The sequence below is a fragment of the Vipera berus genome (assembly GCF_964194415.1).
Source record: "Vipera berus genome assembly, chromosome: 3".
In the NCBI taxonomy this organism is placed as follows: Eukaryota; Metazoa; Chordata; class Lepidosauria; order Squamata; family Viperidae; genus Vipera; species Vipera berus.
In genome coordinates this window covers 81,415,024-81,429,758 of record NC_138204.1, presented here as the reverse complement: position 1 = coordinate 81,429,758, position 14,735 = coordinate 81,415,024, and the positions used below count along the sequence as shown (strand labels likewise).

Genomic DNA, 14,735 nt, shown 5'->3' with positions numbered 1-14,735 from the left:
TAAATAATCTTAGACTAAGGTTTCAAAATATTCATTTAACTACATTTTATTTTAATAAGAAAAACTTGAACAGTAAGGAAACAAACTGAATCCACAGTAGATATATTTATACAGTAATTCTATGCTTTTGGAGGTACTTCTAAGACAATTAATCATATGAAAAATGGCAGCGCAATTAATTGGCAAATGAGCTAAAAGAATAATAAAAAGGAAAGCATACATGAAACACTTCCCTGTCCCAAATTGCCTATTATGATTGGAGGGTAAGAAGTAGTGAACAGATGTACGGCACATACCCATTACACTATTCCCTTTCAGGGTGAAAACAATTTGAATTTGGTATAGTGAGCGAGTCCCTTGGACTGCAAGGCAATCAAACCGGTCAGTCCTAGAGGAGATCAACCCTGACTGCTCTTTAGAAGGCCAGATCCTGAAGCTGAAACTCAAATACTTTGACCACCTAATGAGAAGGAAGGACTCACTGGAGAAGAGCCTAATGCTGGGAAAGATTGAGGGCAAGAGAAGAAGGGGACGACAGAGAATGAGATGGCTGGATGGAGTCACTGAAGCAGTAGGCGGGAGCTTAAATGGACTCCAGAAGATGATAGAGGACAAGAAGGCCTGGAGGAACATTGTCCATGGGGTCGCGATGGGTCGGACAAAACTTCGCAACTAACAATAATAGTGGTTAAGGTGCTGCCCCAGAAACCAGGAGACTGTGAGCTCTAATTCACAGGATTGTTATTGTGGGGAAAACAGGTGGAAGAAAAGTATTATGTATATTCATCACCTTGAATCATCTATAAAATAATAAAGTTGGGATAAAAATCTAATAAATAAATAATGAAACTAAAGAAAAAAGAAGATAATGGGCAAAAGAAATAATTCTAAAAGAAATTAAAGAAAATCTAAATTTAGTTTATAGCAATGCTCGTCATTGACATACTTTGTCCTTGCAAACCTCTAATTTACGACTAGGTCCATACCTCACCTCTTTGTGCCCATTATCCATTATGTGTCTCGCTGATTCCTTTTAAGCATCTTATCAGCTCATACACAGACAATTTCTTGGTCCTACCCTGTCTTAAATCATCTCAACACACTTTACTTTAGTTTTAGAACAGTTTGTTTAGGTCATTTGGAATATTATTCACAGAAATATGTATGCATTGTTTTTCAAACTGTAAACTGCCAAAATAGATGCGTAAATCAGAGACAATAAAACGTGCTATGTTTCCAAACATTTACAAGTTCATTAAAATAAAAACACCTATACAAGCAATAAAACAAGATTAGCCCCAAACTGGGATATTGCCAATGAAAAGGTCGTGCATGATCTCAGTTAATCATTGTTGCTTTCCTTGACAAAGCACATACAATGTTTTTTCTATTTTAGCTAGCCTTAACCCAAACCATCTACAGTTTCATCTTTTATTGGACCTGAAATCAAATTGGAAAAAACAATACCAATGCAATACGGCTTCAATGACTACTGAAAACATTCTAGCTATGTAGATAGAGATTAGTACAATAATCCCCTCTGGAGGCAAGTAAACCAGGTATAACTAAGCAAATGCACTTTTTTCTAGGTGAATATTCCACATGCAATTTATTTATGTAAACTCTATTTACATTAGAGTTTTCTAATGAACATTATATTTTCATTTTATACAGCAAATTACTATATTTATTTAAATGTTTGGTGACAACATAAACATAAACATGCTTTTGGTGAAAGCATAAATATTTTTGAAATCTCAATGTCGCCAGCAGTTTGGGAAGATAAGGATCTCACCGCTGCTTTTCAGGTCATAACTTTCAACCATTTTGAACTGGACTACACTGCTTGCCCTCCATAATGTACAGCATGAATATCTAGAATTAGGCAGAAAAAGGTAAGGTCCTACTAATAATATTTATTCACTTATTTATTGTATTTATTAATCAAAGTTTTTATGACCGTCCATGTCATGAAAAGTGACTCTGGACAGCCTACAGCAACCATAATAAAAAACAATACATATATAAATAATTATTACAAAATCAATATTAAAATTTAAATATATACAAATGCCAGGTAGAAAAATAACAGTATCCATCCTCCCATTCTCTGGGAATTCCAGGCCTGGTGACATAGCCAGGTTAACTTCAGGAATGTCAGGAGGGATACAGCTAATATAAAGGGGGGGCAGGGATGGGGATGTACCTATGGGTGGGCGCCATAGCAGAGAAGTCCTTGTTCCCAGGACCTGCCAGGTGTAAATCCCTAGCTGATGAAATCTGAAGGATCCCCCCTCAGCCAGCTCTTATGGGATGAACAGATGTAATTTGAAAGAGGAGGTCTCTCAGATAACCTGGTCCCATGCCATGAATGGTTTTAAAAGCAGCCCCTTGAATTGTAGAGGTGTAACATAGTCTGTTCTAAGAGAACACATAACAGCCAGCACCACTATATTCTGCGCCAGCTGAAGCTTGCAGATACTCTTCAAGGGCAGTTCCGTGTGACCATGATCAAAGCCTGCCGGTGCAGAAATTGGCACAACTGGTCCACCATACGAAGTTGTGCAAAAGCCCTTCTAGCTACAGTCATCACTTGCTCTTCAAGCAGGAATTGAGACTCTAGGAGGACCCCCAGATTGTACACCAGGTTTGGGATAGTGCTACCCTATCCAGTACCAAAGATGGTATAGTCCTGAAATCCGTAGGCCCCAAAACCAAGAGTCAATCAATCTGGCCAGAGTTCAGCTAATGCCTGGTGTTATCCATCCAGATACTCACAGCTTCCAGGCAGTAGGCTAAAGATGTTTATGGCATCACTTAAATCGTTTAACCTTTCCACAGAGTCCACACTTACTTTTGTAGTCTTCAATAAGGAAGAAACACTTTTTAAAAATAGCAGTACCACCCCTTTCTGTAAATATAAGGAGACCCCCTCTCCCTACTTCAAAGGTAGTTAGTTAAGTGGTTATTATTTTTATTTTAGATAAATATTGTAAGAGACAGGTTGAATAAATCTACTATATGTGAAATAAAACATTAGCATTGCTCAAATTATAAAATTGGGTGCAGTTGCATGATGACTCTTAATTAACTGCTAGAAGTCCAAGTCCCAATTGTGGCCATAAATTGAGAAGTACTTATACATTTATCAAAATAAGATTAGCATATACAAAGAACTACTAAATAAGACCACAGACCCATCTATAGTTCAGCATTCTTTGTCTGCAGTATGCAATTAGAATCATTCAATAAACTCACCAGCATGAACTGGAAAGTAACTGTTTTTCTTTCATTGTTGATTCCCAATAATCAATATTTAAGGTACTAGTCTATGATGTAAGAGGTAGTAAATTACCATCAATACTAACGTTAAGCTACTGATAACCTGATCTTCCATGAATGTCTCTAATCTTTTAAATCATTCAAACCAGCTGCAGTTACTGTAACTGCTGGTAACAAATTCCATATACAGGTAGTCAGTTTGTAGTTTGTTTAGTGACCATTCAAAGTTACAACGGCACTGAAAAAAATGGACTTATGACTATTTTTCAGAGTTACAACCTTTGCAGCAGCCCCAGGATCATGTGATCAAAATCCAGATGCTTGGCAACTGATTCATATTTATGACCGCTGCTGTGTCCCAAGGTCATGTAAATCCCTTTTTGTGATCTTCTGACAAGCAAAGTCAATGGGGAAGCCATATTCACTTAACAACCAGGTTACTAGCTTATCAACTGCAGGGATTCACCTAACAACTGAGGCAAGCAAGGTCGTAAAATGTGGCAAAACTCACTTAACAGAAATTTTGGGTTCAATTGTGGTCCTAAGTCGCTGATTAATTTGTATTAATCAAATACTTTGTAAAATATTATTTTCTTCTGCAAATGGAGTTTATATTGGATTACAATCACATTAGTGGCCCAGATATGCAAAGTAGACAAAGAGCAAGATGCTTGCTCAGAAGTTATAGTTCAAAACAGATTTCACTTTGACCCATACAGTACTTGCTGAGCTACACAAAATAATGCATTTACTGTGTAAACTAGGGATTGAGATATCATTTGCCTTAGGATATTCTAGAGCAGTCCAAAAGTAGAATTAAGGCCACCTAAGAGACGGCATGCCATGTTGTTTTGTTGAAGCTTTGAGAATTAGACAAATAGCAAAGGATAATGAATAAAAATGGCAATAAAACGGATGATAAAGCTTATGGAAAGTCATACACACACAACAGCATATTATTTTTAAAAGGGTCAAGTCCTAGCCTCTGCTTTCTGGAAGTATTTTTTGATATTCAGGAAATAAAGCAGATATGGCCCATCCTCCATGCATAAATCTTTTGAGTTTTTCTTCCAGTGAATTCAGATTCTGATTTGAAGAGGGGAAAAATTATGTGCTTCCTTTAACAAATTCCTGTTAAAATATAGCTCTACCATTTTTGCAAAAATAATTGAATAAATTCAGTATGAATGACTGTGAGACAGAATTTTTATAATATTCCTGAATACAAATCTGAAAAATAGTGTGTATAACCATACGTTTTTAACAAACTCTTTGTGTTGTGCCTACAATGCACATACACTCCAGCAGTGAGAGCTGAAAAAGGTTCAAGATCTATACTCAAATAATATTTCCTTAACAATCAGAACAATCAATCATAAGGAATTAGAGGAAACATATAGGCATTCAGAAAAATGTTTAAAATCCCCCATGCAAATAGCTCCCTATTCTTGCTAATGCCTGATGTGTATTTTGCTAAGCCCCTTCAGGACAAGATTTTCTAGAATTAGGGGAATTAGGGGGAAATTCTAATAAAAATTATATTTTCACAATTTTCAATTTCAGTGGCCAAATGAGACTGCACACAAATGACCCAATATTAGTATAAAACTTCTTTTTATAGTTAGATGTATACTGCATGCTTCCTTCTCAAAGGCTCAAGGCAGTGTACAGTGTGCTCTCCCGCAATTTTCTCACTGCAACAATCCTGGCAGGTAGACTGCCTAAGAGGTACTGAGTAGTTCAAAATCATCCAGAAAAGTTCCTGAATCCTAGATCTTTGCTAGCATACTACGCTGGCTCTTTATATTATCATCACCTGATGGAAGAAGAGAGAAAGGCTTGCTAATCATGCAGTTATAATTGGTGACATACCGTAATTGTTGCCACAATTCTTCGGCAGATGAGAACTGCTAGAGGAAATTTTAAAATCAAGATAAGCATGTGTGTGTGTGTGTGTGTGTGAGAGAGAGAGAGAGAGAAAGAGAGAGAGAGGGAGGGGGGAGGGGACTTCAAGTCAGCCTTGATCTTCAAGTCAGCCTTGATTTTGGCAATTACCTAGACAAGTCCCGGCACTTTTCTTGGCAACATTTTCAAAGGTGGTTTGCCAAAGGTTGAAGTGACTGCCACAAAGTTACCCAGCTGGCTCTGTGCTAATTCCTAAACCAGAGGTCATTGTGTTTAGCTTGGTGCCTTTAGCCACTAAACCAAGCTGGCTCTCAACTACAGTAATTAAAGGTAAAGGTAAAGGTTCCCCCGCACATGCGTGCTAGTCATTTCTGACTCTAGGGGCCGGTGCTCATCTCCGTTTCAAAGCCGAAGAGCCAGCGCTTGTCCGAGGACGTCTCCGTGGTCATGTGGCCGGCATGACTAGACACCAAAGGCACACAGAATGCTGTTACCTTCCCACTGTAGTGGTCCCTATTTTTCTACTTGCATTTTTACGTGCTTTCAAACTGCTAGGTTGGAAGAAGCTGGGACGAGTAACAGGCGCTCACTCTGTTACGCGGCACTCGGGATTTGACCCGCCAAACTGCCGACCTTTTGATCGACAAGCTCAGTGTCCTAACCCATTGAGCCACCACGTCCCTTACAGTAATTAGGAGGACAAAGTTTGAGCTTCAGTGTTTTGGCTGTTTACTACAGTAATTAGGGAAACAAACATCTAAAACCAGTGCTTTCAACAACCTACAAAGTATACACGTTTCCATAATCCAGCCATTTTTTTTTTGTATTCACTATTTGTGAACTGACACTTCAAACTGCATTAAAACTGGAAAGTAGTTCATTGCAATCATTTCTTCTATCTTAATCTTTCAGAATTGAGAATGAACGTCCCTGATCTTCAATTGTTTTATAGTTCCTATAAAGACAACTGTTTCCCCACAAATCTGCCTCAAATGTACTTTGTGACACTAGCAATGAATTTATTTCTGCACTTGATTTGCTATGCTTTACCTTCTACCAGCATTTAGAAAGCTCAAGTGGAGTAAACAGTCACAATGGCAACAAAGATCCCTAACTGCAAAATTTAAAGAGGATGAAATTCTCTGGTGATCTGGTTTCAAGAGGTGGAAAACCTGTATCCTTTCACATATTTGTCTTAAAACTATTGGCTCTGTAGGATGACATGGAATAAAACATGCTGGCAAGTCAAAAAAAGAGCATCTACATACTATACAGAGCATCTATAAACTATAATTCCTAAGATTGCATTATCAATTTAGCATCTGTATTCTTATAAACAAATGCTGAAATTCCTGCTCCTCTGCATGGAAGAAGATTGGCCTATTTTGATGAAAAAGCTGGATACTGAATGGATTTCATCAGGATTATATCTCTTCTTCATTCAGTGTAACTGTTGTACCCAAGGCTTCCTCTCCAAATCAGCCCCATAGCTGACTCCCATGAACAATGCACATCAATAATGCATTTTTCGATAATTAATCTTTGGAGCTGGGAGAAAATAAAAATTTGGAGCTGGAAATGAAACTACCTTTGGGTAACAGATAAGAGTTAAGACAAAAATGTGTTGCTGCAAGTGACATTCTACGAATGTATAAAATAGGCTTAGCCTTCTAAAATAAATATTGATTTACAGACATAAGCATGATTTCACAGAGTTGTCTTCAACAAGATTTATTGAGATGAATAGGATGGGATATTTCAGCAACTAAATTATTTTCAATTTAGAATCAATATCTCCATGGCAATCTCTCTCTGACACTTTCCAATTTTCTTTCTAACAGGCTTCATATTATCCAGTGAGTAGACACTCTCTTTCCTGGTATTATCAGAGAAGCTTGCTGGAAATCAGGGGGGAAAAAATTCTCCTCAATGTTTATCAGTTTGGGACCTGACACCTAAGCCCGAATCTCCATCCATTAACTCAACCACATCACTGAGGCAGTGGAACTGGGTCTTAACTAGTTATAGCAGAGTGAAGAGTGGGGAACTGCTGCTTTGTTTGTACCCAAGAAATACCAATAGTCTGGCAGAGAAGAGATCAGAGCCACAGCCACAAATTCTGAGACTTCACTAGGGGAGAGTCTTTATGAGTCTGCATTTTTGATTCAGGACGAATGAGGCTTTCAATCTTTTAAGTTTCCACTATCAGTAACATCACGGGAATCCATCTACTGAACTGGAAACAAGTCTTTTGACAATAGTTCAGAATTGCTAAGAGGAACATTGGAGGCAGGTCTTGGGATCCTACCTATCAGAACAAGACATTTGGTTAGGAAGGCCAACCAAGGCGTATAAAAAGGAAGCTTACAATCTGGACGGTCCAATTTATGGGCACTTTTTCCCCAAAAAAACACAACAGAAGCTGTGTTGTTTAATCTGCTCACTACAGTGGAAGGAGGAGGGTGGGAATGTAGGAGGCTTCTGGCTGCTAAAAAGCGATTCACTAGGAGGGATACCACAGAGTCAAAATGACATAGCAGTAAGAGAATAAGGAATGGGCAAGGAAACCTTTCAATGCTTAGTTGACAGCGGCCATACTCACTGAGTACTATCACAACTGACAGTAATCATACAATTTCCTTTTTCATTTTAGGTGGCCATGGTACTACAGAGAACCAAGAACCCTTGCATTAAAAGCTAACACTATTTGGCTATGGATCCCACGTTTGATGTTAAAAGACATTTGAATATTCTAATTAAGAATTAGCTAAAATTTAAAACAGAATCTGGTTATGTATAAGTAGATGTAGACTGATAAACATAGGCTGTGGTCCTATCAGTAACGTGTGATGTATTAGGATGTGAAATAGATGATGATGATGATGATGATGATGATGATGATGATGATGATGATGATGATAAAAATAATAATAATAATAATAATAATAATAATAATAATAATGAGGAGGAGGAGGAGGAGGAGGAGGAGGAGGAGGAAGGGACCTTGGAGGTCATCTAGTCCAACCCCCTGCTCAGGCAGTCACTCTCTCTCAGCCCAACCTACATCTCAAGTAGAAAAAATAGAATAAGGAAGATGTGTTGGCTATGCTTGCCCCTTATTTATAAAAAAATGGTGAAATACAAATAAACAATACTGCTTGTCAACTTAGCAATGCTGCTTAATTGCTACTTTAATTCTATTGGGCTGAACTAAGAGTCTGATTTTTTTTAAAAGACTCCTTTAGCATGGCAATGTCCCAAAACACATGGCCAAGGCAACAAAGGAGTGGCTCAAGAAGAAGCACATTAAGGTCCTGGAGTGACCTAGCCAGTCTCCAGACCTTAATCCCATAAAAAAAATCTGTGGAGGGACCTGAAGGTTCGAGCTGCCAAACATCAACCTCGAAACCTTAATGACTTGGAGAGGATCTGCAAGGAGGAGTGGGACAAAATCCCTCCTGAGATGTGTGCAAACCTGGTGGCCAACTACAAGAAACGTCTGACGTCTATGATTGCCAACAAGGGGTTTGCCACCAAGTACTAAGTCATGTTTTGCGAAGGGGTCAAATACTTATTTCACTCATTAAAATGCAAATCAATTTATAACTTTTATGAAATGCATTTTTCTGGATTTTTTTGTTGTGATTCTGTCTCTCGCTGTTAAAATAAACCTACCATTAAAATTACAGACTGATCATCTGTCAGTGGGCAAATGTACAAAATCAGCAGGGGATCAAATATTTTTTTTCGTTCACTGTAAGTACAGCTTCCCATAAATTACGTCCACTGAAACACCAATAATTGTGTCTACTGAAATGCTAACAATTTGAACTATGCATGTTTCCATTCATCTGGTTTATACTTCAATATAAGGTATGGATTTTGATGTGCTTTGCTTTCTCCAAAATCTCACACACATTTCACACTGAGACCTTGTAAAGCTACGAAGACCTCTGCCATCAGAACTGCCATGCTGCTTTTTGCTTTACAGCTGCGGGGGAGGGGAGGGGAAAAGGACTGGAAAGCACAAGTGGTTACTATCAGTGTGAGAGTCGAGGTCACTGAAGAGATGTTTTGGCGAACAGAGACTTTCGTCTCATAACCACTTGAAGACTGGACAATGTGACCTGAACTGTCAGAGAAGGGAGGGAAGGTTTTACTCTTTTAATTATCTTTTTTCCCGCCATCTTGCCAGAGCTAGTATACTTTCTGCCCTGCCGGTATGCTCTGCCTAACAAAGCTTTACATTAGAGATCGCAATGTCTCTGGTGGATTTACTTCGTTGGGCTTTTCAGCCAGAACCTTGACACTCCTCTTGTATCAAAAAAAAATGACACTCAAGTTTTACCAGTGAGTGAGAAACTTAAAAATAAAAAGAAAGTAAATGCTACATTATACATTACAGCAAACTGTGATCTAACGGTGGTTTGGAAGTATACTCATAAACTTGCTGGTCCTCACTTTACAAAAATAGTATACTGAACTAATTTTATGAAAAACAGTGAATTGATTTCCTTTCCTTAATGTTCCATCATCCCTAATTAGTTTATGTAATTTTAAATGCCATCTGGAAAGAGAGTATACCAAATGACTTCTACGTGTGTTTGCATAGCAAATTGGAGTTTGATTTTTTGGGGGGATGTAACTGTAATCTTTACTGAAAATTTCATACGGGTAATGTTTACCTTTTAAATGTCTTTCTCACTCAAAATCTGCATTTAAGTATCCATACAGACCCTAACACTGGAAGTCCTCAACTGACGACCAGTCGCTTAGCAACCATTCAAGGTTACAGGACCTCCCAAGGGTTACTCACAATGCAGATTCAAAGTTTCAACAGCTGCCCTCCCCCCCCCGTGGTCACGTGATCGCATTTTGGGTGCTCAGCAACCGGCCTGGATTTACAGCCATTTGCAGCATCCCACGGTCACGCAATTTACAAGGTTTTCTGCAAAAAACTGGTGTTTAGTTCTGATTTCCAGCAAAACAAAAACAAAATAAAAACCCTACTCTTTGAGGACATTAGATTCGCTTGACAATCACCATATTCGCTTAATGACTGCAGCAATTCACTTAATGATCACTGCAAAAAGGTCATAAAATTGGTTCACATGTTGCCCCACTTGACTAGCAACCGTAATTCCAGGCTAAATGACAGTTGTAAGTTGAGGACTACCTATACACTGGTGCAAAATCATTATATCAACTACCATGTCACTATTTATATATAACCTTTATACGCCCCCACATGCAAATTCACAGACATAAGCAGTTGAGAGCTAGTTTGGTCTAGTAGTTAAGGCACCAAGCCAGAAACTGTGAGACCTTGAGTTCTAATTCTTCTTTAGCCCTGAAAGCCAGCTGGGTGACCTTGGGCCAGTCACTCTCTCTCAGCTCCACTCACCTCAGAGGGTTATTGTGATTGTGGGTAAAGCAGGAGGAGGAAAGTGTGTTGGATATGGTCACTGCCTTATTTGTAAAAATAATAAAGGTGGGATACAAATAAGTAAATAGCAATAGGGAGCATATTTCGTTCTTTTATGCTGGTCAATCCAAGAAATGTAGTTACATTAATTATATTAAGTGCTATCGCATTAAAGTGGTGATAATTAGACACAGTTGATCAAAATCAACTTATTCAGTTATTATCCAATTTTGAGACATGACTATTGAAGACAAAAAAAGACTACACAATTCTGTTCTTACAGGTAACATCTGGTATGGAAAAGTGCTCCAAAGTGCCAGCTGCAGAAAAAGTTCAAAGAAAGACACAAACCTGCAAAATTTTCTCTAGCTTCTCCATTGTAGGGATCCAGGAATACTAGTTAATTAATTAATTAGAATTTACTTTTTTCATTTGAGATACACAGGGCTTTTTTTCTCATAGAACGCTCAGAACGGCGTTCCAGCACCTTTTTTTTGCAAAAAAAAAAAAAAAAGCTCCCTCTATTGCAGAGGTGTCAAACTCGCAATGTCACGTGACGTCGCATGACGTATCGGAGCTTTTCCCCCATTCCCGGCAATGGGGTGGACGCGGTTTTGTTGTGACGCATCCGGCCCACGGACCGGCACTTTGACACCCCTGCTCTATTGGCTTTAGGAGTAGACAATCTTGGCTCTTTTTTATGAGACTTCAACTCCCAGAAATCCTGAGCCAGCCACGCTGAGGGGAAAAAGAGAGGTTTCCAAGCTGGGCCATGCTGGCTCAGGAATTCTGGGAATTGAAGTCCTTGAGTCATAAAAGAGCCAAGGTTGGCTACCCTGCACTAGAGGAGGACATGAAAATTATTTACAGGGTTACTTCTTTAGGAACTAAACTTTTAGAATCTAAAACAGCTAATTCAAGAAAGAACCTCACATTTTTCATCTGCTTCTGTCTTTTGGAAGGTAAAATTAAATAACAAAATAATCTATTTCCTATGTTAATATCTCTGCAATGAAATCAATAAAGATAACAGGAAAGAAATGAGAAGCATTTTTCTCAATGTAATATGTCTAATTTAGCTGATGCTAGAAAAAAAATAGTCTCTTTTGTACACTCTTGAAAACTATTTTGAATCTATAACCATCTATTACAACTAAACCACTTTAAATTAAACAATTCTTAAGAATGAAATATTCTTAATTTGGACTTTACTTTTACTGTTTGGACTGTTGTGTGTTTTGAAAACTAATCCAACCAAATTTATTTGCATAAGCTAAACGAAAAGGTTCAAACAAAAGTTAAACAAATACAGACCAAGACTTTATCAGAAGCTCTTCAAATGGTTGCCTTCAGCAACCAGCACCTCCCCACATTCCCCTTTTAAACAGCAGTCTCAAGGCGTGGCTTCTCATTGCCTTCTCCCGAGTTGCCTCATTGCTTTCCTTTGCTCAGTTCTGCTGGATTGCCTCCTGCTCCTAGCGTCCCTGATCAAAGCCAGCTGTGGATCATCTTCTTCCAATCTTTCAGGGTCACACAGCTGGGTCTGAGGAGGAACAAGACGGGAGGGGCCTGGCTGAGAGTTCTGCGGTGCATCAGAACCCTACTCTGACACCAAATGCTCTCCAAACCCCTCTTCCTCCTCCTCTTCAGAATTGTCCAACTCAGCTGCCAAATCCACAGGCTGACGCTGAATCACAACAGTACCATTCACGCAGCTGGTTGGGTACAGCTTGGTAGATACTTGCCTGAGAAAGGTGGTCATCTAACCCTTCTCTAAAAAAATGAATTATTGATTGATCAGGCCATCTCTCTATCCGACCTGCCATCTTTCGAAACTCCACGTACTCTAGGGCAGGCCAGCCAGCTTGCTTTATCTTATGCATTTGTTCTTTCGCTTTGAGGGCAATGGATGGGTCCTCAAATCTTTCCCTCAGCCCCAGGAGGAAAAGGTGGGGGTCCTCCAATTCAGGGGCTTGCTCATTATATAAATTGTTGAACCATTCAGATGCTTCTCCCTCTAGGTTGGATGCAATCACATCGACCATTGCACCCGGGTTCGGGTAAGAGTGACCCCAGCGATTCAAGTGAGAGTGTACTTGGTTGAGGAAAAAAATCAGTTTCTCTGGGTCCCCATCGAAGGTTGCTCTGAAGGGTGGGGTCATCATTGCTTGCTGGGGGCCCCATTGCTGCTGTCCCCCCTTGGTTGTTGGATCAACGGTTGCTGGGGCCCCCACTGCTGTTGTTCTGCCCCCAGTTGCTGCTGGCCCCCTCCTGGTTGTTGATTCACCAGCTGCCAGGGCCCCTACTACTGTTGTTGTGTCTCCAGTTGCTGCTGCCTCCACTCTGGTTGCTGATTTAATGGCTGCCAGGGCCCCCCCTGCTGCTGGCCCCACTTGTCCTGCTGTACATTCAGGGGTTGCACATTTGGGTCCTGCTGCTGCCACCCTTGCTGCTGTCCTCCCACCAGCTCCTGATCTCCAGGCTTCTGCACCAACCCCAGCTGTTGCAAGGCTTCTATTAGCTGGGGCAAGCTCAGAGGTTGTTGGCCTTTCACTTGTGGGGGCTTCCCAACCTCCCATTGCTGCAGAGGCCCCAGGCTGGGGTCCTCTGTCTCTATGGGTCTGGAGGGCTTGGCAGGGGACTCCTGGGTCTGGCAGGCAGTCTGATCTGCAGACAGGATTTTTCACTCACCCGAGTATTCAATCTCAGCTGCCCTGGCTGCTTTGAGGCGCCTGGAGTCTCCGCTGGGTTTAATCCACTCTTATGACCAGTCCAATTCTGCTGGTTGTTTGGGTCTAGCTACCAGCTGTGAGGATTGCTGAAACGCTTTCCCTGTCAGCTTCTTCGCTGGCCCTTCCCCCACTGGGGTGGCTGCTGGTGCCGGGGACTGGCTTCAGGCAATTTTACTCCCTCCATTATGGGATCTTCCCCAACTCTTTGCCAGACTGCCTCCCAAACTTGGACAGCGACGGGAGGTTGGAACTCCCTAATTAGTTTAAAAAGTAGTGTGGATTCCAGCTTGATGTCACGTTTCCAATGTATGGGCTTTTCAAGTGACTCTGAGGCATTGCTTACCTTAAAAGTCCTTTATTAGCCTAATATACCGGCAAATGCTTGCTCGAAGGAAGCTGGAATCTGAAATCTCCGCCCCTTGCACAATATATTAAAACACAATTCTCCACCTTTCTAATTCTAATCATATTCTCCAATTAATTTAAAGAATCAGTTTCCCTTCCGTTAGAAAACCCCCTAAGGTCTTATCTTCTCTAGTTAGAGATGGCCTTGAAAGGTGCAATCCTACTCATACCCCCTCCCAACCTTAAACTAAATCTCTTGTCAAGCAATAACATTTGATGTTAGCAGCGTTAACACCTAGTATATACATAATAATATATGATGTTTTCCATTGTGAGCTTAACATCAATAACAACATTTATTAAAAAGGCTAAAATAATTTCTGGTGGTATTATCTGTACATTAAAATTTTGTTTAGTCACAATCTTTCACTTTTCACATTCTGGACAAGCAGTGGTCATGTATCCTAGCAAAAGATGTTACATATGTGCATAAGTGTAGTCAGCAGCATATGCCTTTTTAAAAATATCAAACATGCAAAGAAACAAAAATAAGTCCAAAATATCTGTATTACATCCAGAAATGCCAACTCTGCAACCAATATTTCTCAACCATAACTATGGCACCCTAAGGATACCTGCATACATGCAAATGCTTCTCTGGGATCAGTAACGCAGCAGGGATTGTTTTTTCCTTCCAGTAACAGATTGCTGGGAAATACCAAACATGGCCTTGAGAATTCCAATGTTTGTTACAAATTTTTCTGGATGTGGTTGGAAAGAGGTTGTTTGGCGCCGGAGACCACTGCCACAAGGAACACCGCTCTGGGTCGGGGTTCGGAGCAGCTCTGGGTGGGGGCTCAGCACGGGCCACAGCATGGCAACTGCGGGGAGGGGAATCCTCATGGCCGCTGTGGGGAGGGGAATCTCTGCGGCATGTGGCTCTGAGCCACAGGGGCGGGGGTGCAAAGAACGGGCGGCAACGCCGTAGCAAGACACCGGCATCACTCCTAGTGACAGCACCTCTGAGTTCCGGCACTTTTTTTTTT

At 40.3% G+C, this 14,735-nt stretch overlaps 1 protein-coding gene across 1 annotated transcript in view; it reads right to left on the bottom strand.

Annotated features, from left to right (window-relative positions):
* Nucleotides 1-14,735, bottom strand: part of HS2ST1 (heparan sulfate 2-O-sulfotransferase 1) — a 103,869-nt gene that overhangs the window by 69,978 nt on the left and 19,156 nt on the right. The window lies entirely within an intron of this gene.